Here is a 22,686-nt window from a genome sequence, read left to right as displayed (position 1 = left end):
GATATTTTGAAATTTCCTATACATCACTCTGTAAGTGTTAAATTCAGCTCTTCAATGACTGAAGTTATACTTCCTCCAGCTCCTTTTTGAATGTTTGAATGAAGTCATATTTTGTTTACATGTACAATACAGGCCAAAAGTTTGGACACACCTTCTCATTCTTTGCATTTTCTTTATTTTCATGACTATTTACATTGTAGATTCTCACTGAAGGCATCAAAACTATGAATGAACACATGTGGAATTATGTACTTAACAAAAAAGTGTGAAATAACTGAAAACATCTCTTATATTCTAGTTTCTTCAAAGTAGCCACCCTTAGCTCTGATGACTGCTTTGCACACTCTTGCCATTCTCTTGATGAGCTTCCAGAGGTAGTCACCTGAAATGGTTTCCTAACAGTCTTGAAGAAGTTCCCACAGATGCTTAGCACTTGTTGGCCGTTTTGCCTTCACTCTGCGGTCCAGCTCATCCCAAACCATCTCGATTGGGTTCAGGTCCGGTGACTGTGGAGGCCAGGTCATCTGGCGCAGCACTCCATCACTCTCCTTCTTGGTCAAATATCCCTCACACAGCCTGGAGGTGTGTTTGGGGTCATTGTCCTGTTGAAACATAAATGATGGTCCAACTAAACGCAGACCGGATGGAATGGCATGTCACTTCAGGATGCTGTGGTAGCCATGCTGATTCAGGTTGCCTTTAATCTTGAATAAATCCCCAACAGTGTCACCAGCAAAGCACCCCCACACCATCACACCTCCCCCTCCATGCTTCACGGTGGGAACCAGGCATGTAGCATCCATCCGTTCACCTTTTCTGCGTCGCACAAAGACACGGCGGTTGGATCCAAAGATCTCAAATTTGGACTCATCAGACCAAAGCACAGATTTCCACTGGTCTAATGTCCATTCCTTGGGTTTCTTGGCCCAAATAAATCTCTTGTGTTTGTTGCCTCTCCTGAGCAGTGGTTTCCTAGCAGCTATTTGACCATGAAGACCTGATTCACGCAGTCTCCTCTTAACAGTTGTTGTAGAGATGTGTCTGCTGCTAGAGCTCTGTGTGGTATTCATCTGGTCTCTAATCTGAGCTGCTGTTAATTTGCGATTTCTGAGGCTGGTGACTCAGATGAACTTATCTTCAGCATCAGAGGTGACTCTTGGTCTTCCTTTCCTGGGGCGGTCCTCATGTGAGCCAGTTTCGTTGGAGCGCTTGATGGTTTTTGCGACTGCACTTGGGGACACATTCAAAGTTTTTGAAATTTTCTAGACTGACTGACCTTCATTTCTTAAAGTAATGATGGCCACTCGTTTGTCTTTACTTAGCTGATTGGTTCTCCCCATAATATGCATTCTAACAGTTGTCCAATAGGGCTGTCAGCTGTGCATCAACCTGACTTCTGCACAACACAACTGATGGTCCCAACCCCATCAATAAGGCAAGAAATTCCACTAAGTAACCCTGACAAGGCACAGCTATGAAGTGGAAACCATTTCAGGTGACTACCTCTGGAAGCTCATCAAGAGAATGCCAAGGGTGTGCAAGGCAGTCATCAGAGCTAAGGGTGGCTACTTTGAAGAAACTAGAATATAAGAGATGTTTTCAGTTATTTCACACTTTTTTGTTAAGTACATAATTCCACATGTGTTCATTCATAGTTTTGATGCCTTCAGTGAGAATCTACAATGTAAATAGTCATGAAAATAAAGAAAATGCGAAGAATGAGAAGGTGTGTCCAAACTTTTGGCCTGTACTGTACATGTATACTAAAGTAGGACTACTTCTGTTTTGTTGCATATTTGAAATAAACTAAACAGAACAGAAAACCGAATGACCTTGTCACCTGTTAGATTTTTTTTTCAATATGTGCACACTAAAAACAGAAAATCACAATGAAATTATTTTTTTAATTACCCCACCTCCCCAAAGGGCAGATGGGGTAATAATCTTCTGTTCTGCAAAAACACTGCTTTATTTATTCAATATCTATCAAAAATAAATCTTCAATTTTTGTATAGACTTGATTCATAGATATACATACTGTTTTTATAGGCAATACATACTGTTAATACCGTTAGTATGGGAAATTTGCCCCGTTCATATTTTGTGCATTTTTATTTTTTATTCTACTTAACTTTATTCTTATGTTACTAAGTAAACTTGTTAAAACATATTCTTATTTTTAGTTTATATAATTTTATATTTGCTCTATTCTTATTTCTGTAGTAGTGGTGTTACTATTGTTGCACTGACTGGAGTAGCACTTTCTGTTCTATTGTATTGTATTGTATTGTATTGTATTGTATTGTATTGTATTCTATTCTGTTCTAAGATGAAGCTGAGCTCACAGACTCTCAGGTGATCACATGTGACTTCAGAGCGAAGCCCACCTGGAGGTGGACAGTGGTCCTCAGCTGCTCGTATGTGCTTTTGAGATGAAACCATGGCTGAGAAGATGGTCTCAGAATGGCTGTTTTTTACATTTGATAGTATGACCTAGTGGTGAGCATTAAGACATCCGTGCACACATCCACATAGTGTGAGTGACGGCCCACTGGTAGAACGCCCTTGCCGGTGCAGACGGCTGCAGTGAGGTCAGTGGTTTGTCAGGTGTAGTCTGAAGCAGTCATCTGGTGAGTCATGGCTTACTTTGGCAGCAAATGAGCGCTTTGGGGAAATGACATCAGCCACCACGTTGTACCCCCTATCACCTGGAAGTCGCCTAATAACATCTGAGAAACTGATGTCAGAGTCACTGTGGACCTGGGTTCTGCTGGGATGGTTTCTAGTAAAATGTCCTGTCATGTATAGGGGTGTTAGGAAATATGAGTTCTGCAGTATATCGCAATATTTCATTTCACAATACTGTATCGATATTGAAAAGTACTGTATCGATATTTTTAGGTATTTATTCAAATGTAGGGTAACACTTTATAATAAGTACACACTATGAAGCATTAGTTAAGCATTAACAAATCCTGAATTCATTTATAAAGCATATTTCTGACATGAATACTCAATATATGGTTTATAAGCACAGTTATAATGGTTTTACTCATCATTAGTAAACTCATCTACAATGTGCTTAATGATTGTATTTTCATACTTTATAAATTATGGATTCAACATTTAAAAATGTAGTATTGCATCACTAACAAAACAGTTATGATGTGCATTTATGTTTGCCATTGTACTATAGTGCCCTCCCGTGGTGCAACAGCAGCATTGCACCCGTACGCCGTCCCATGTGGCAACATCGCCACACCGGGACACGCGTCGGACACAGAACGTCCATCATAGTAGGATGGTGTGAGCTCATCTAAAGTGTTTGCTCCAGGAAGATTCTGTTGGGTTTCTGTAAATTGGCTTAGAGTCTGGTTTCGACCAACTCGATATGTAAAATGTCATGAGATAACTTTTGTTATGATTTGGCGCTATGTAAATAAAATTTGATTGATTGATTGATTTGATGGAAGTGTGGACTATCTATGCCATATAAAGCATTTACAAATGAGATTTAAAGATTGGCAATGCCTAAAGACTCACAAAAGTCTCAGTTATTCTAATAAAGGAAAGACAGCACATGGGATTATCAAACAAACTGCATGATTGAATGATGAATGATTATGATTAGTAAAACATTTATAACTGTGCTTATAAACCATATACTAATGAGTGTTCATGTCAGAAATATGCTTTATAAATAATGAATTCAGTATTTGTTAATGCTTAACTAATGCTTCATAGTGTGTACTTATTATGAAGTGTTACCAAATGTAGATATGGCGGAGGTTCATTTTTGTTTTTTGCTTTTCTTTATTGTTTATATCCTATTTCTTATTATTGAACACTTTTATTAAATAATGGTTATGTGAAGCATCCTAAAAGCACTTTTTTCTGTCTGAGAGGCAAATGTTAATTCCTTTGGAAACTAGGAGAATTGGAAAAATGTTGTGATATAGCATTAGATCCTGTTGTGATTAAATAAAAATGTGTTTAGTATTTGTGCAGATTTCTAGTGTAATTAAATTCTTCCAGGAAATAATCTTAAAAAAAGAAACAACAAAAAATTTCTTTTTTTTTAACAGTATCATGATATATCGTGATATCTTGTATCGTGACCCTAGTATTGCGATTTGTATCGTATCACCAGATTCTTGCCAATACACAGCCCTAGTCATGTACTGACAGTAAAGAAAGGCCACTTCCTTCAAGAAACAGTGTTGTCCTGGAATGTATCAGTCTGTTTCTTGCAAGTTTAATGTACACATTAAACTTTAATTATGTTTGAGTGGATGAGTTTAAAGTTAATGCTTTTTTAGATAAATGTCCCTCGGTGCAGTATGTGCATTTTAAAGTAAGCTCCCGTTTTGGTGACAGAAACTGCAGTGGACTGATAACAGCCTGGTTGACTCAGGTGGTAACACAGTCCTATTGGACCTGATATATTAGACAGAATTAATGCCTATGCGCTGCTCTGTGGTAGATGTAATTATTTCTGTCTCAATGCTGATTGATGATCAACTGAAACCGAGGCTTAAAGGTGCAGCAGCTTGTTTATAAGCCATACCTGTTTTGGTCTTTAAACGGTGTACTGTACTGTAATGGTTTTTTATTCTTGTAAATCTGTCTTTTACACCAAGGCCTAATCCCAATCCACCCCTTGGCCCCTCCCCCTTTGGCCCTTGCACTTGGCACTACCCCTTGAAACACAGTTGTAAGGGGTAGTGGTTGAAACATTCCCCTGTGAAATGGTCCAACCCTTCCAGACCTGTTACATCATCAGCAGTCGTCAGTGCTGCTATAAACAGATGGAACAACTTTGTTAATGACGGAATTCCCCATGCCATCAGTAGGGGTGTGTTTTGGCAACAATCTGGTGATACGATACAAATTACAATACTAGGATCATGATATATCACAATATATCATATCAAAAAGGCCATTTTTTTCCTTTTTTTTAAAAATGATTATTTCCTCGAAGAATTGAATTACACCAGATATCTGCACAAATACTAACCACATTTTTATTTGATCACAACAGGATCTAACGTTTTATCACAAAATGTCCCTGTGTTCAAACAGATATTATATTTTGAAGACATTACAGTTTAAGATCCTGTTCAAATGTTCATATTCTATTAGTTCAGAACTAACATCAGAACATTATTTTTGTGCAATCCCAACAAAGGAATGAACATCTGCCTCTCAGACAATAAAAAGTGCTTTTAGGATGCTTCAAATAACCATTATTTAATAAAATAGTGTTAAATAATAATAAATAAGATAGAAACAATAAAGAAAAACAAAACACAAAACTGAACCTCCGCCATATCTGCATTTGAATAAATACCTAAAAATATTGATGCAGTACTTTTTAATATCGATACAGTGTAGTGAAATGAAATATTGCGATATATTGCAGAACCGATATTTTCTAACAGCCCTAGCCGTCAGCAGCTGTAACCATCTCTGTTCTATCTATCTATCTATCTATCTATCTATCTATCTATCTATCTATCTATCTATCTATCTATCTATCTATCTATCTATCTATCTATCTATCTATCTATCTATCTAACACATTGAAACGGCATTAAACGGCCGATCGAATGATTAAGTTGTTTATAAAGAAAATACGTACATTTGTGTTTTTCTTTCATCACTGCTGCACTTTTTTACTGTTTACCTCTGTCTTGCCGATAATTTGAACAGAATTATGGGAAGTTTCTCATACCCCTCTGTTTATAGTGAGGTCCTGGGAAATCTTTGTTTGGAGGGTCAAACAGCCCTCCCCCTTAGCCCCTCCCCTCTGACTCATAGAGAATTGGGACACCCCTACCCCTTCACGTGAACACACAAAATGGAGGGGGAGGGGCCAAGGGGTGAATTGGGATTGGGCCTAAGCATTGTCAGTAATGTAAGTGAGTGCATGGCCTTCAAAACTGTGACATTAAATATGAACACCAGGAGGCTTTTCCTGCTCCTTCACAACAAAACTTTGAAAAATGCTCACATTGATGCTCATGGCAGTGAACTAAGAGGTGTACCTTCTAAAAGAGTGTCATTGATCTCAATGGGACTAACCTAGATTCGTGGTGATTCCCTCACTCAGTGGGAGCTGTAGTCAGTCTGTCACAGAACCCTGTTGATAACCTGCCAACCCAGGCAGCAGTAAATAATACATGACCAAGATAAGGCATGTGACTGATGCAACTGTTTGGTCACTTATCTTATGCCTGGTTTGGGTGTAATTTGTTAAATGACAGAATATGATAAACTTGATTATAATTTATCAGATTATCTTTTTGAAAAGTGACTGTGTGTGAGTTGGTGAAAAATGACCCAACATATTTACAACTAACATTCCTAATATCAACATTAGTAAAACCTCCTCTGTCATCGACATGTTCTTCTTCTCTCAAAAAACTCTACTCTGTGGTATTTTGCCAGTCTGTTAATTCAGAGCAGCGCCCTCTGGTGGATCGATCACCAAATGCTCATTCTAATGCAGTGAACACATGGAAGTATTAAAGCAGTGACAGTGTTTGAAACGGATACCCCTGTTTTTGTACGTAAGGTGAACATAAATGGACCTTTAGACTCCAGAACAGAGCAAATGATACAGATTCACTACCCACTGTAAGACCGGATAAGTTGAGTTTACTTCAAAAATCTGAGGTAACTTCTTGTCTTACAAAATGTCAGTAATGACTAATAAAAACCTGAGTGTGTTGAACTTAAATCCTTGATTTGAATGGAATTGCTATTTGAAGTGCAACACACTAAATGCCAAGTTCATTTAACTTAAAATTTGTTGCTTTGTGTAATCATTAGACTTAATATCATCAGTTCATTGGACTCCATTCCATGAAAGGTTTTTATCATCAACAAAAACTAACGAAATGATGAAAACTAGAATTGAAAAAACATTTTCGTTAACTGAAATAAAAACTATAATTAAAAGAAAAAAAACAATAACTAACTGAAACTGTATCGTGTGCTTACAAAACTAATTAAAACGGATAACAACTGTGGATAAAATTCCCTTTGTTTTCGTCTTTGTCAATGTTGGATTGATATGAAATAGATTTATTTCGCTCTAGCAATTTTAGCTAGCGGCACCATACGACACTTTTTGGTCCGTCACTTGTGTTCACTTGTGGTTTCCAGTCGTCTTCTGGTCCCCACTCTACCTGGAAACATGGAGACTAAAGTTGGGAGAAAGCAGCAGAGTCCTGTCTGGGATTTATTTGAATATGACGACAGAGAAGAAGAGAAAAGAGACGACTAAACAAAATTAATACTAAAACTAAACTAAAACTAAGCATTTAGAAAAAAAAATAAAAATAAAAACTAGCAAACCTGCTCTAAAAATGAATTAAAACTAACTGAATTAGAGAAAAAAAAAGTCCAAACTAAATAAAACTAAACTATAATGAACTAGAAGCACTCGGAGAGCGCAGACCTCCGCCAAGGCTGATCAGTGGCCCCCCCCCCCGTGGGCCCCCCCACCCCCGATCACCACCAAAATGTAATCATTTCTTCCTTATCCCATTTCCAACAAACCCTGAAAATTTCATCCAAATCTGTCCATAACTTTTTGAGTTATGTTGCACACTAACGAACAGACAAACAAACAAACAGACAGACAGACAAACAAACAAACAAACCCTGGCAAAAACATAACCTCCTTGGCGGAGGTTAAAATCTAAAACTATTAGAACCTTGGTTCCAAGTTGATTTCAATTAAAATCTTTTGCAATATAAATTGCTTTGTATAATTATTCAACTTAATATATTTGCCAGCACAGGAAGTGCTTTTAATTTGATAAGGCATAAAGATTTGTATTGGCAAAGATCAATCCTATCTGAACAGTAAATCCATAGTTCTTCCTCTGGCTCTGACTCATGGTGCAGCTGTACAAAAATACAAAAACAAACACAAAAAGGCCAATAAACACTGACATACACACACTGAGTCCAAATGAACACTAACAGCACAACCCCGCTGAACCCCTGCGCAGAAAAAGAACACATTTACAACATGAACAATACCCACAATGCCATGCACAGATAAAAAGGTGTGGTCAGGACTAAAACTGAGTGATTTAAATCCATTCAACTGAAACTTTTTCGTGCTTTCGACTATGTCTACAAATTAGTAGAATATACTGAACATTTTATAGTAATGGAATAAAACTGAAATCATTTAAGTACATTGGCATTAAAGCATTTTAGTAAATACAAAGTCTGGGCTTACAGTGCATAGGTAATAATCTTACACACACACGCGCACACACACACACACACTTATGTATATGAGGTGGTGGTCTTTCTTGACCGTGTCTTTCCTGCTCATGTGTTCGTGGTCCAGAGGCTGTAGTTGGATTTAGCTAAAGGTGACTCCACCCCTCATGTCCTCTGTGTGTGTGTGTGTGTGTGTGTGGATGACGCAGTATCCGTCCTCCTTCATGACTTCTAACAAACACCTCAGAAATGACTCAGTGCTTCATAGTTAATAACTTCCAGGTGTGGTTTCGTGTGTCGGAGACAGTTTTAACGTGGATGGGACTTAAAGTGCTGGTGCAGACTGTCTGTTCAACACTGTCCGAAGGAACTGAACGTGTTAGCGTCTTCAGGAAAGGTGGAGGGCCGAGTATAAACAGTCCCTCTGGTGCAGGAAGACAAAGGATTTATGGGAAATGTCTTCACTTCAAGAAACACTGAAATATGATCATGTTTATGGGGACTATTCCACATTTAAGTTCAACGCACCGCCTCATCATGTAACACTTAATCCAGTTGATTCTGTTTAGTTTGGTGTCTTTTCTTTAGTAAATATTGGAGCTTGATTCATAGTTTTATTTATTATATGTGCAATATCACCAAATAGGAATAAGAAAGCAGCACGAGGAAGGAGGTTAATGTTTTAAACTATCTATTTTCAATTTAAAAAAAAAAAAAAAATAGGGAGAATGTAGAGAAAGCCTTAATATTTTTGAAACTTTTTTTAACCCTTTCATGCATAGCAGTCACTGCAGAGGACAGTTATTCTACAGCTGTTCTCTTGTGTATTCATTTGTTGTTTTAGTTGCATATCAGCCAACACAGTGGATACTGATGCACCATCTCATAATACACTGCAATTCATACCGTTACTGTAACATGCAGTTCTTGAGAAACCTGATCTGTAGCAACATATTTGAGTGTAAATAATTGCTAATTGTTATTAGACTATAATTAACAGTTTTTTTTTAACAGGAAGTTGTTGTGTTTTGTTGTTTTTTGCATATTATTTGAGTGAGTAATAACTACTATTATAGTATGTTAAAATGTGAGAAAACATCAGATTAGCAACATTAAAAAACACGTTTATTTCATAGTTTTCACACAGTATGACAGTAAATGCATGTTTCTTTGCTTCAAAAATTAAATGCATGGTGTTCAGGTAAGTGGACATTTTTGTAACTCCATGAAAAATAGGTAAAAAAAAAAAAAAAATTCAATCGCATTGTTTTTTTTTTTCATGCCTAAAGAGGAATAAAAACACTCAGGAAAAAAATCTTGTTCAAGGCTCTCATAATTCATGCATGAAAGGGTTAAAAACTGAATTAATTTAATATATTGCCCCGCCTTATAGTAAATAGCAGTAAAAGTACAATTAAAGAAGTAGATTCACATTTAATTGGACAAATGAGCAATTTATAGAGATCATGTTAAGGTTATTTTAAGAAATATACAGCAATTAAATCAAGTTATTGAATAAAATATGACAATAATAGTGAAAATTTGACAGATACTATACCTTTAAGACCGCAGAAAACCAAAGCAAAGCAGATGGTATTGAAGAAACCTCACTATACTGGACGAGGAAATGTGTGTCTGTCCCTTTAAGTGAGCTTTCTATCGTGTGTGTGTGTGTGTGTGTGTGTGTGTGACGGGCAAACAGAGGGGTAAAGCTGTCTGTCTGCTACTAGATGTGACCAGACTTTAACATGCTGAGCAGCTGCAGACACACACACACACACACACACACACACACACACACACACACACACACACACACACACACGCACACACACTGAGGTAATTGTCTGTTAGGGGTTTGGCAGATTTCCCATGATGCACAGCTGCACTGGGTCAGTACACACACACACACACACACACACACACATATCTGTGGTGTTGTCATGTAGTTTGTGTTTTCCTCATATTCAAGCCTAGATCATGAATAAAAGAGGTGACTGTTTTCACTCATGTACAGTTTTTTTTAGCTGCAGGAGGTAATTAATTAATTAATGACAGCATTTCAAACTCATTACTTATCTGTTACAGTTTAACATACAGATAAAAAAAATGCCATCAAGCAGCATTTTCAATCACTTTTACATTCCCACAGTATTTCGTTTTATTTCGTCATTCTATTTTGTGCGCTGCAGCGATCAATTATTTTTGTAATCAAGTAACGTGGATTATTTTTTCATTTTGACTTTATAAAACAATGACTTAAATAGGCCAAAAAAATGCTAATGATGTCAAAAAGACTTGTAATGTGAAAAGAACAGTAATGTGAAAAAGACAACCTATCCTTTATTCCAAACAAAAAAATCCATTTCTAATTTTATTTTTTTTATATTGGGACCTGAAGACCTGAAAGTTTCCTTTTACAAAAAAACAGTAATTCTAGCTCATAGATCACAGTAGAACTGCAGCTACTGATTATTTCAGTAGTTGATTAATCTATAACTTTCTTTGTTTTGATTAAATGATTATCTGAATAGGTGAAAAAACAAGTAGAAATATGAAGCAAACGTGAAAATGACAAACAACTTATCCTTTGTTCCAGAACCAGCTGAAACAACAACCACAAAAAGTATAAAAGTAAAAGGATATAGAAAAAATATGTATAGGTATAAAAACCACCAAACCAGTCCAGTTCCATCTCTAACCTCTGATCTGTCAGCTCAGTCTGAAACACATTTGGATCCAACTGAACATGGAACTAACATCCAACTGAAACAAACACACACTCAGATTTAGAATGTTTGTGTTAAAGCTGCAAAGTTTAAAGCAGTAAGTGATGGTTTTAATGGAGAAAAGTCAACATAGAGACATTTTCTGCCTTTTTGTCCTCATCTCTTCTGTTGTTTGTGTTGGTCCTGGGGTCATGTGCGTCACAATAAGCGTCCGTGTGAAACACAACAGTGGAACCAATGTTTAACTAGGGGTGTTAGAAAATGACAGTTCTGCAATATATCGTGGTATTTCATTTCACAATACTGTATCGATATTAAAAAGTACTGTACCGATATTTTTAGGTATTTATTCAAATGCAGATATGGCAGAGGTTCATTTTTGTTTTTTGTTTTTCTTTAGTGTTTCTAACTTATCATTTGACACTGTTTTATTAAATAATGGCTATTTGAAGCATGCTGAAAGTACTTTTTACTGTCTGAGAGGCACGTGTTGGTTCTTTGGAAACTTGAAGAATTAGAAAAATGTTGTGATATAGCATTAGATCCTGTTCTGAAATAAAAATATGTTTAGTATGTGTATATTTCTGGTGCCTTTTTAACAGTATCATGATATATCGTACCGTGATCCTAGTATTGTGATTTGTATCGTATCGCCAGATTCTTGCCAATACACAGCCCTATTTTTAACAGCAGAGTAACTAGAAGCACTCGGAGAGCGCAGACCTCCGCCAAGGCTGATCAGTGGCCCCCCCAGTGGGCCCCCCCACCCCCGATCACCACCAAAATTTAATCATTTCTTCCTTATCCCATTTCCAACAAACCCTGAAAATTTCATCCAAATCTGTCCATAACTTTTTGAGTTATGTTGCACACTAACGGACAGACAAACAAACAAACAGACAAACAAACAAACAAACAAACCCTGGCAAAAACATAACCTCCTTGGCGGAGGTAATTAAGGAAACGAAGCTTTGATTCAGGAAAATTACAAGCAAATTTTTTTTAACCGATTCAAGTTGATTGATAAGATAAGATAAGATATACGTTATGGATCCCCCAAGAGGGAAATTCAAATGTACAGCAGCACAAGACAATACGCATCAAATACTATAGAAAAATTAAAAAAATATATAAAATTTGTTAAAGTGACTAAAAATGACAAAAATAGTAGTAATAATAATAATAATAAATAAAGTAAAAAGTGTGCAGTAGGTGTCTTTAACAGATGCAAAGTGTTGTAGAGGTGATGTACTTGAGGCCAAGCTGCTGTTAGAAGTAACTCCAATGGTTATTTATTGATTGTTTACACTGAACAATCCTGGCATGACTTCACACAGCTGTTTGTGTTCTAATGGAGGAAGTGGCTGAAATGACCTGTTGACCTCCAACATATTATTTCCTAGTTTGCAGTCTGGTCAGTTTTTCACTAAGTTCATGTTATGATTGCAGTTTTCATCATCACTTTCCCAGCTCCACTATCTTACCCAAATATAAGTTTATCAGGCTCCAAATTAGAAGTTGGTGACAAAAGCAGAAAATCCTCAGAGTAATAGCTGACAGACGTATTCGACTCCGTATTGTGTCGGCGGTCTTCTTTTGTGCAGATGGAAGCGCTGCCGTCCGTCCTCATGTGCAGCCTCCCAACGCCGCCTGCATGGCTGCACACTGAGGTCAACATGAGTCTGACACACTGTACTCTGTATGTGCAGACAGATAGTAGTCTATTTCTAGAACTCACCCAGACCCCCCCCCGCCCCCCCCCCCTCCTCCACCACCACCAATAACAACACACAGTCCCCCTCCCCCACTTCCCACTGCACAGCAACTGACCTTTGACCCACATAGCAGGCCATGTGGTCCAGTCAGGGTTCTGTTGTGGTGGGTCAGACACAGGGTTTAGCTGATCGTTCTGGACAGTTAGAGGAAATCAGACTCTAAATACGACTATTCTTTCCACAGAGGAACTAGTTTTGAAAATGTATATTTCTTCATTTTCAGCAACATATAATTTAACCTTTAAAGACCCACAACTTTTGTCACAACTTCTTTCCCAAGTAATCTATCACCATTTATTATAATATTATTCATTATATTTAGAATTTTTCAGTGAAAATCTGGTGTTTTCTTATATTTAATTCACTGATCATGTGGATATTCGCTAACCCTATAATGCCAAATGTATCATATTTGATACATGAGTTTTGACGCCCTCAACATGATCAGTGTGGTATTTTTTGTCTTTAAAAACCTGATGTATACTATTAGATACATGCAATACACAGATAATCCACCAGGGGGAGGAGTTCATTCATCAGAGACCTTTCCAGTGACACTACAAGACTGTCATTAATAGGGGTGTAAGAAAATATCGCTTCTGCAATATATCGCAATATTTCATGCCACAATACTGTATTGATATTAAAAAGTACTGTATATATGTGATATTTTTAGGTATTTATTCAAATGCAGATATTGTGGAGGTTCATGTTTGTTATTTTTGTTCATCTTTTTTGTTTATATTTTATTAATTTTTATTTAACACTCTTGTATTAAATAATGTTAGTTCCTTTGTTGGGATCACACGAAGATAATGTTCTGATGTTAGTTCTGATCTAATAGAATATGAACATTTGAACAGGATCTTAAACTTTAATGTCTGTAAAACAGAATTTAAGTTTGAAGACAGGAAAATCTAGTGTAATTCAATTCTTCAAGGAAATAATCCTTTTTAAAAAAGAAACAAACCAAAAATGGCCTTTTTTAACAGTATCATGATATATCGTGATATATCATATCGTGATCCTAGTATTGTGATTTGTATTGTATCGCCAGATTCTTGCCAATACACAGCCCTAATCATTAATGAGGAGGGAGGAAGAAGGAAGAAAAGGAATTAACAATTTGTTAGACATGTTTGTGTTATATTATGTTTTTATTTGTTCAAAAATGATAATATTTGAGCATTGAGACCTGTATCAAATATGATACAAAATTGAAACTCATACATGGAAACTGATATTTGAAAAAAAATGTTTTGGGTTATTCAGAAGGACCAATAAACGTTCCACTTTTAAAGAACTGGTATTTTCTGTCAATGATTTAATGGTTCATGCTTTACAGGGTTAAAGCTCAGAGTAAAATCAAAGGTTATTATATCAAAACAGAGAAAACTGTAGTAAAAGTGTCTTTTTCAGTCCAATCTGTCATTAACTGAACATAACCCCAGTGTGTCCATCCACTGTCACTGATCCGACTCCATGGGTTTTACTGGTCAGTCAATGTTGTAGAAGATGACGGCGTTTCCACGGTAACTACGGAGCCTCTGAACGTTCAAATGGGCCATATCTGATGACCATGAAAAGATGAAGAACTGTATTTTACACCAATTATTGACATGGATTGATAGAATTCTGTTGGGTTTCTGTAAATTGGCTTGAGAGTCTGGTTTGGACCGGCTCTATATGTAAAGTGTCATGAGATTGCTTCTGTTACGACTGGGCGCTATATGAATAAAATGTGATCAATTGATTGGTTGGTTGGTTGGTTGATTGATTGATCAACAGGTATTAAACAGTTTAGATCAGTAGATGGTTTTGTTTGACGGTGGATGTTTGGGTCTTTAAGGGTTAAAAAGGTGGATGTGGGTTTGGAATTTTCTGGATATTGATTGACTGAGGTGGCTGTTTTGTTTGTAATTTTTGGGTGATTTGTTTTTCAGTGGTCATTGTTGTATATTTATGTTTATTTGAGGCAGTCTGTTTAATTAGAGGAAGGTTGAAGCAAATAAACCCAAATGAGATGTTCTGGATTTTAGGAATTCTGTACACTGATTTATCACCCTTTTTGTAATTAGTGCACCATGCAATTACAGCCTCATTGTTATGATTTTATAGTGTACTTCTAGTGTAAAACTGTACAAACATACAAACCATTGTACTACTATTACTTGGTTACTGTACTTCAGTAAATTTTTATGTATCTGTACTTCACTTGAACAAAAATAATAGTTTACGCATACTTTTAATTTTACCCCGTTACATGTACAGTACTGTCCATTCTACTCCATTACATTTGTACAATTTATGCCATTACTCGTTACATTTTATGAACACAGTTTCCTCAAACTCTTGCCTGATAAACTACTTCTCCAACTGATTCCGTTGTGGTGTTGTTTCCATTGTGTCAGGTGACTCCATTAGCTCCACTGATGGCATTTGGCTGAATCTTCGTTTTAATTTGTGCACATGTTAAACTAATACTGTGAAGTCCATTGATAGTAAGATAATAAGATATAGACATCTTTTAAAAAAAGTATTAAATTATGAAGTGTGCAATCAAAGTACGTACAAAATGGAGATATACTGTATGAAAGGCTAAAATTAAAAACTTGAAGGTAGTATAAAATGTGCAAATGTAGTAGTAGTAGTAGTAGTAGTGTAAACATACATATACATGAATTAATGTGCAAAAAAGTGCCAAAAACGTTCATTGTAAGAGTTATTTTCAAAACTGTGCGTGTGAAGTCAGTGTGTGATGAGCCATGTTATGAAATGCTCTTAATGAGAGAGATTGATGACAGGAAGGGAGGAATGTGATGGTCTAGACGTGGCTCTTCCTCTCGTATTTGGCCTCCGTCCGTCACAGATGTGGACTGCTTTCTCTGTCTCTCTCCCTCTCTTTGTTCTTCTCCTGCACGATTAGATTAGATTTACAGTCAGATCAGTTATTTTAGGGCTTCTCGTGTTTACATCCTCAGGTTTGGAGTCAGAGGTTGTCTTTCTTAGTTTTGGTGAGTGTGGTAGGTGCTGCCCCCTGCCTGTTGTTTGGGGTAACTTCACTGTGGTCAGAGGAGAAGACGCTTCAGGGGCATTTGATGTCATTTCAGTATGGGCTGTCCTCTGACTCATGTCTGCTGTGAGCTCATTGAAAAGTCTTCAGTTGTCTTAAAATCTAGTCCCTGCATATCCTCCTGAGACCCAGGAATGCATTTGTGTCCTCTGTAGGGGACAAGAGTTTCACAGCTTTATTGAAACAAACATAAACAAAACACTGATTACTGCAAAGGACGTTCCATAAAAATTTTTAAAAGTGCATCTAAAAAAATTTTCATTTGATTTTGAAAAAAATACTACTTTATGACTATAAATAATGATAACTTCAAATGGTTGTCTTTGTTTTAGTGCCAAAAAAATAACATTAAATTCTGAAAATATTTACATTTACAAACTATCCTGTAACAGTTAAATGTGAATAACCTGAACAAATATGAACAACCTGAAATGTCTAAAGAAAATTAAGCACAATTTTAACAATTTTTTGCCTAAGTGTTTAGTGTCTTCGTAGATCCGATCCATAATGCACATGGAGAAATGACCAGTTGAGGCAGAATATTGTTAAAACTGCACTAATTTTTCTTAAGAAATTTCAGTTTTGTTTTGTTTTTTTAGGTTATTCACATTTTTTTTTGTTTGGATAGTTTATAAAAATAAGTATTTTCATAATTTAATGTTTTGTTTTGTTTTGTTTTTTTTGGCTAAAACACAGACAAAAATTTGGAGTTGTCATTATTTATTGGTTATTATGCCATTATTTTACTGGTCCGGCCCACTGCAGATTTTTTTCAGGGGCCACATGAATGCGGCCCCTGAAAGAAAATGAGTTTGAGACCCCTGAATTAACCTTTCTTAAGTGATTTATCACCATTTATTATGATATTATCCTATGTGTTTTGCATTTTTTACATGAAAATCAGGTATTTTCCTGTATTTAACCCTCCTATTATCCTCAAATATTACTAACAGATGTTATCCCTGGAGTCAATCTGCTTGTTGATCAAGTTTTTGTGTCAGGCACTTTGTTTATCGTTATTGTTATTAATATTGTACTTGAGATGATCATTTTAGAGCAGAGGCATGTGTAGTTGGACAGACTTGCCTACACTGTCTTCCTCATTTTGGCAGGAGTTCACTAGTCCAGTTGTTTTCACATGTCCACACCAGCAGAAGGATCAGAGTTCTGGTGGGAACAGTTGTTTTCAAACCCTCCCCCCCCCCATGGTATGGATCAACTCAAAAGGATCAACTGTGCACCTGCAGGTGTGGGGATGTTAGCACACACACACTAACCATAACCCGAATTATTTACAGATATTGAAAGGATTAGTGGATCAGAAGTTATTAACCATTTCACATCTGTAGATGGTTGTAGCTGCCAGTGGTTGTTTGGATCGTGGGTTAAAGGAACACAATAGTTTTTTCTTCTCAGTGTGTGTTCGAACAGATAAACCAGGGGTGTCAAACTCATTTTAGTTCAGTACCACATTCAGCCCAATATGTTCTGAAGTGGGCCAGACCAGTAAAATAATAACTGTGAAAAAGTAAAGTGACATTATGATAATGTTTACATCTACAAAAATCTGAATAACATGAAGAACTGGAAACGTCTTAAGAAAAACAACTGCAATTTTAACAATATTCTGCCTCAGATTATCAGTTTATCATTTACACATGTGCATTACAACTTACATTACAATTACAAATGCACAAAACATTTAATAACAGGCAGAATATTGGTAAAATTGCACTTATGTATCTTAAGACATTTCAGGTTATTCACATTTTTTGTAAAATAACAGTTTTTTTAATAAAAACATTTTCATGTAATTTTACTTTTTTATACTAAAACAAAGACAAAATTGACTGTTTTCATTATTTCTAGGTTTAATATGATAATATTTTACTGGTCTGACCTATTTGAGATCTAATTGGTCTGTATGTGGAATCTGAATCAAAATGATTTTGACATCCTCGATTGTTAATATCTTCAGTGTAAATTTTGTATTTCACAAATCCATCCTACGGGCCAGATTGGATCCTTTGGCGGGCTGGATTTGGCCCCCGGGCTGCATGTTTGACACCTGTGAGATAAACTGCAACAGTGTTTAAAACTGTGGGAAATGTGAAAACATAACTGTTCACAGAGCAACAAATCCACATGATCCATATTGAGCCGAGTTCTGCGGTCCACAGAGAACACCAGTGGAGTATCCAGTCCATGTGTGGGATTCCTCACACATGGACACTTCCCTCCAGTTTGCATCAGGCAGCTTCTGCTGTTCAAGAACCACCGCTGTTCCTCTGAAAATACAGACCTTACTATTATTAGACCTGTTACCAGCCTGTCTGCTTAATAATGTGTGTTTTTGTCTTGATGAGGCGTTGTTGGTTTTCCCGGCTCCTGTAATGGTGTGTTTCAGCTGTTTGCACTGGGTTTAGTTTCTACACTGCTGATCTGTATTTGTCTAGACCACAGAAATCCACTCCAGTTATTATTTAGGCTCGTGATCATCCAAATATAGATGCACAGGTTACAGTCTACTGCCGGTGGAGCGTGACTGAAAACACCACTTAATTTAAGATCAGACAAAACTGGAAAAAAAAAAAAAAAAAGCACATGAGGAAGTCTAGACGAAGAGCATCTGTAAATCAAACATTTTCATCACTGATAGGGTGATTGTGGTCACATGTTTGCTATCATGTCACATGATGGCATTTAGAGCCAGTACATTTTTCAAGCAAAGGGAATGTTTATTGCAGATTCAGACTCTTTTTGTTATCTAATGGACAGCATTTATTCAATTTCATATTATCCACATACAAAAGGATATGCAGTCCTCAATCAATCTGTTGGATGTTTTAGGTTTTTTGCACATTTAGTGTAGGGATGCACCGCTCTGACTTTTTCACTTCAAGGTGCAGTGAATGCATCTCACTTCACAGTCTTTACATGAAACCAAAACACAGTAGAAAATTTCCATTTATTCAGTAGGAATATTTACCTGCCAGTGTGAGTGAAGATGTCCAATGTGTATAATATTTATTTACAGTACATTTGATCTACACCCAGGTTTGTGATTTTATTTTTTTATCGCCCAGCCCATATGTATGGATTCAAAACAAGCAGCAACGGTTGTAAAGGTCAAATGTCAGGTTTCTCTGTATGAATCAGCTTCTATTCAACCACAAAGCACAGCTCCTGCATGCCTTTTACTGCTTTGTTTATGGTGCTCTACATCTAACCCTACACATCGATCCAGACATGCATTGATCTTACACCACACACACACACATACACACACATACACACACACACACACACACACACACACACACACTCACACACACCTGCACACACACACATTTTTGCATTCACAGCGTCACACCTCTGTCTGGGCCAGCGACAGAAATATGTTTGGAAATAGGGCTGTGTATCAGCAAGAATCTGGCGATACAATACAAAGCACAATACTAGGATCACGATATGATATATCACGATATATCATGATACTGTTAAAAAGGCAATTTTTTGTTTGTTTCTTCTTTTAAATGATTATTTCCTCGAAGAATTGAATTACAGCAGAAATATGCACGAATACTAAACACATTTTTATTTGATCACAACAGGATCTAAGTCTATATCACAAAATGTTCCTGTGTTCAAACTGAAATTCTGTTCTACAGACATTCCAGTTTCAGATCCTGTTCAAATGTTCAGATTCTATTAGTTCAGAACTAACATCAGAACAGTATTTGAGTTCAATCCCAACAAACAAACTGACATTATTTAATAAAAGAATGTTAAATAATAATAAATAAAACATAAACAAAAAAGAAAAACAACAAAAATGAATTTGAATAAATACCTAAAAATGTCGATACATTACTTTTTAATATCGATACAGTATTGTGAAATGAAATATCACGATATATTGCAGAACTGATATTTTCTTACACCCCTATTTGGAAATACCTGCGCATGTAACTTTATGTGTGTATGTGTAGAATAGAATGTGTGTGTGTGTGTGTGTGTGTGTGTGTGTGCGTGTGTTTTAAGTGTGGGTGGGTTAGTTGTGTCTCATCTGGTCCACAGTGTGTGAGCAGTTAATGCCATTTGAAGGTACACACATTGACAGACACACTGCTTGTTCTGTGGTTTGAGACCTGTGTGTGTGTGTGTGTGTGTGTGTGTGTGTGCGCGCACCTGTCACCTGTGAACAAACAGCCACAGCTTTACTGCTCATTAGGCGTCTTCAGCACCTCTGTCAAGACACAGCGCTTCCCTGTGGAGAACCCACATACACACGCGCACACACACACACACACACACACACACACACACACCATGCACTCATTTGTGTTCACATGGAGCCGGGGCTGCACACACACACGCTGATGGCATAAAAGCAGCTGAACACTCACTGCACAGCGCTCATCACTCCACTACAGCTCCGTCATTCTGCCATCTACCACTTTTGTGCAAAACACTCTCCTCACATTTGGACTGGGGGGGGGGTTCATTTTTCACACTGTGTTTCCATTAAGAGGCTGCACCCCCACAGACAAACCCACCGACTGCAGCCCTGTGTAAAACACACGCAGGGCCATTTATCCTTTTTAATGTGTGCTCCTTGTACATGAAGAGAGGAAAGTTGTTTGTTCCATGAGTCACAGATTGACTGGTGTGGTGACGATTATGTTCGACACAGGTTGGAGATGATGACGCCTGGGATGTGGAATGTTTTAAAGCAGGGATGTCACACTCATTTTCTTCCAGGGGGGCCACATTCAGACCAATTTAATCTGATGTGGGCCAGACCTGTAAAATAACAGCATGATAGCCAAGAAATAATGACAACTCCAAATTGTTTTAGGGCAAAAAAATGGTTTTAGGAATTCGAATAACAATCATGTGTGACCAAGACGCAGCATCTGCAACTTGAAATTAAAGTTACTGCACGTCATTGGCATTCTGTAAAGTACATTCCACTGATAGCCAATGGAAACTAGGTCCAAAAAACCTTGGCTCAATTTAATTCCATTCAAAACCAACTCACAACATGTGTAGAAACACTGTCAGTATATTTTCCCCCAGGATTCCTTATGGTCTTATTCTCTTTATTTGGATTCAATAAAACGTCTACTTTTTTGTTCCTGTTACTACTACTAGGTTAATAAAATTTTAGGACTTTGATTGACATCTGTGTTTGACAGCTTGTTCTCCAGAGCTAAATCTTTTTTGTTTTTGTCCCTGACAGCACTGTAATGTAGTTTTTGTTCAGAAATCACACTAACAAGACTGACTAGAATCAGTCTGTCATGCATGTTTCATGAAAATTACCACTACACAATTATAACCCAGCCTGCTAGCATAGCTGAACCACATTTGCATTGTTTGTTATTACACACAGTCTGTCTCCTCTGTTATTAGACCTATTAGTGCCAGGTAGTGATGGGTGTCACCTCCTGTTTAACCCTCAGGGGTCTGAGCCTATTTTGGCCATTTTTCAGTACTTTTGATTTTGCCTTTATATACAGTATAAAAAAAATGTATATTTATACCCATGTTTGGGGCCTTTTTTTTCAGCACAACTTGATCTATCTCATCTGTCTATTATTTTTTCACTTTAACCTACTATATCAACATAAAAGGCCAAAAAACACTCAAAAAAGTTAAAATCCAATTTGAAAAAATTATATAATTAATTGCATAAAGAGCAAAAACATGCTTAATGAACTTTTTCAAAGACTTTAAAAGTGAATATTGGTTCCAAATATTAGGTATTTAGAATCAAAATTGTAATAAATTCAAACTATACCCACATATTTGACATAAAAGCAGATCTTTACATAGGCGTTTTCTACAGTTTTCTCACCTCCTTCCCCCCGGTCTTCCCGGTTTCCACATCCAGTTCAGGTGGGGGTCATCCTCACCCTTACCTGTAATGCTAATGCAATCTGGGGATTAGAATCCGCAGATTCGGTGAGTTTTTTCCGTTTTGAAAAATGGTCAGAAATATAACCCCCCCCCACCTCATTTTCATTCTTTTATACACGTTTGTTTGCTCCGGTTTCAAACCATCATATCTCCGCTTGTATTTGCTCTATTAACATCAAATAAAAAGTGGGAGAGTGTTTCAAGTCAGCATTTTCAAATGCATTTGTCTTCAGTGGTCTACATGACCAACTTCCGAAGTGTTGAAAATGTCATGTGATTCAGTCAGGGGGCCGTGACCGTAGACCCTTAAGGGTTAAATATTATTGCCTATGGCTGCCAAAGCGAAGTATCTGTGGGCCAAAAAGCCAAACTCATGGTTTCAAAAAAGTAATCCACAAACCAGTGAGTGACACCATGGTACTATGTCCTCTAGAGCAGGGGTGTCAAACATGCGTCCCGGGGGCCAAATGCGGCCAAAGGTTCCAATCCGGCCCCTGAGATGAATTTGCAAAGTGTATAAATTCCACAGTCAAGGCTGTGGACCTCATTGTAGTTCCAGTTTCACATACAGACCAATCTGATCTACAGTCAAATAATAACAGCAGAAGAACTGACTAGAAATAATGACTATATTTTCTTCTCAGTTTGATGTGAAAAAAAAATTTACATTATGCCGATAAATAATGACAACTTCAATTTATGTCTTTGTTTTAGTGCAAAAAATAATGTTAAATTGTGAAAATATTTACATTTGCAAACTATCCTGTAACAATAAAATGTGAATAACCTGAACAAATATGAACAACCTGAAATGTCTAGAGAAAATTAAGCACAATTTGAACAATTTTCTGCCTTGTTAAAATTGCACTTATTTTTCTTAAGAAATTCCAGTTTTTTCAGGTTATTCACATTTTGGATAGTTTCTAAAATAAGTATT

At 36.8% G+C, this 22,686-nt stretch overlaps 1 protein-coding gene across 2 annotated transcripts in view; it reads left to right on the top strand.

Annotated features, from left to right (window-relative positions):
• The window catches only part of LOC115437781 (zinc finger E-box-binding homeobox 1-like), a 149,789-nt gene that overhangs the window by 65,492 nt on the left and 61,611 nt on the right, over positions 1-22,686 (top strand). The window lies entirely within an intron of this gene.

This window comes from Sphaeramia orbicularis, chromosome 17 (genome assembly GCF_902148855.1).
Source record: "Sphaeramia orbicularis chromosome 17, fSphaOr1.1, whole genome shotgun sequence".
NCBI classification, from domain to species: domain Eukaryota; kingdom Metazoa; phylum Chordata; class Actinopteri; order Kurtiformes; family Apogonidae; genus Sphaeramia; species Sphaeramia orbicularis.
The sequence above is the reverse complement of the archived record's forward strand: the minus strand, read 5'-3'. Positions and strand labels throughout refer to the sequence as shown.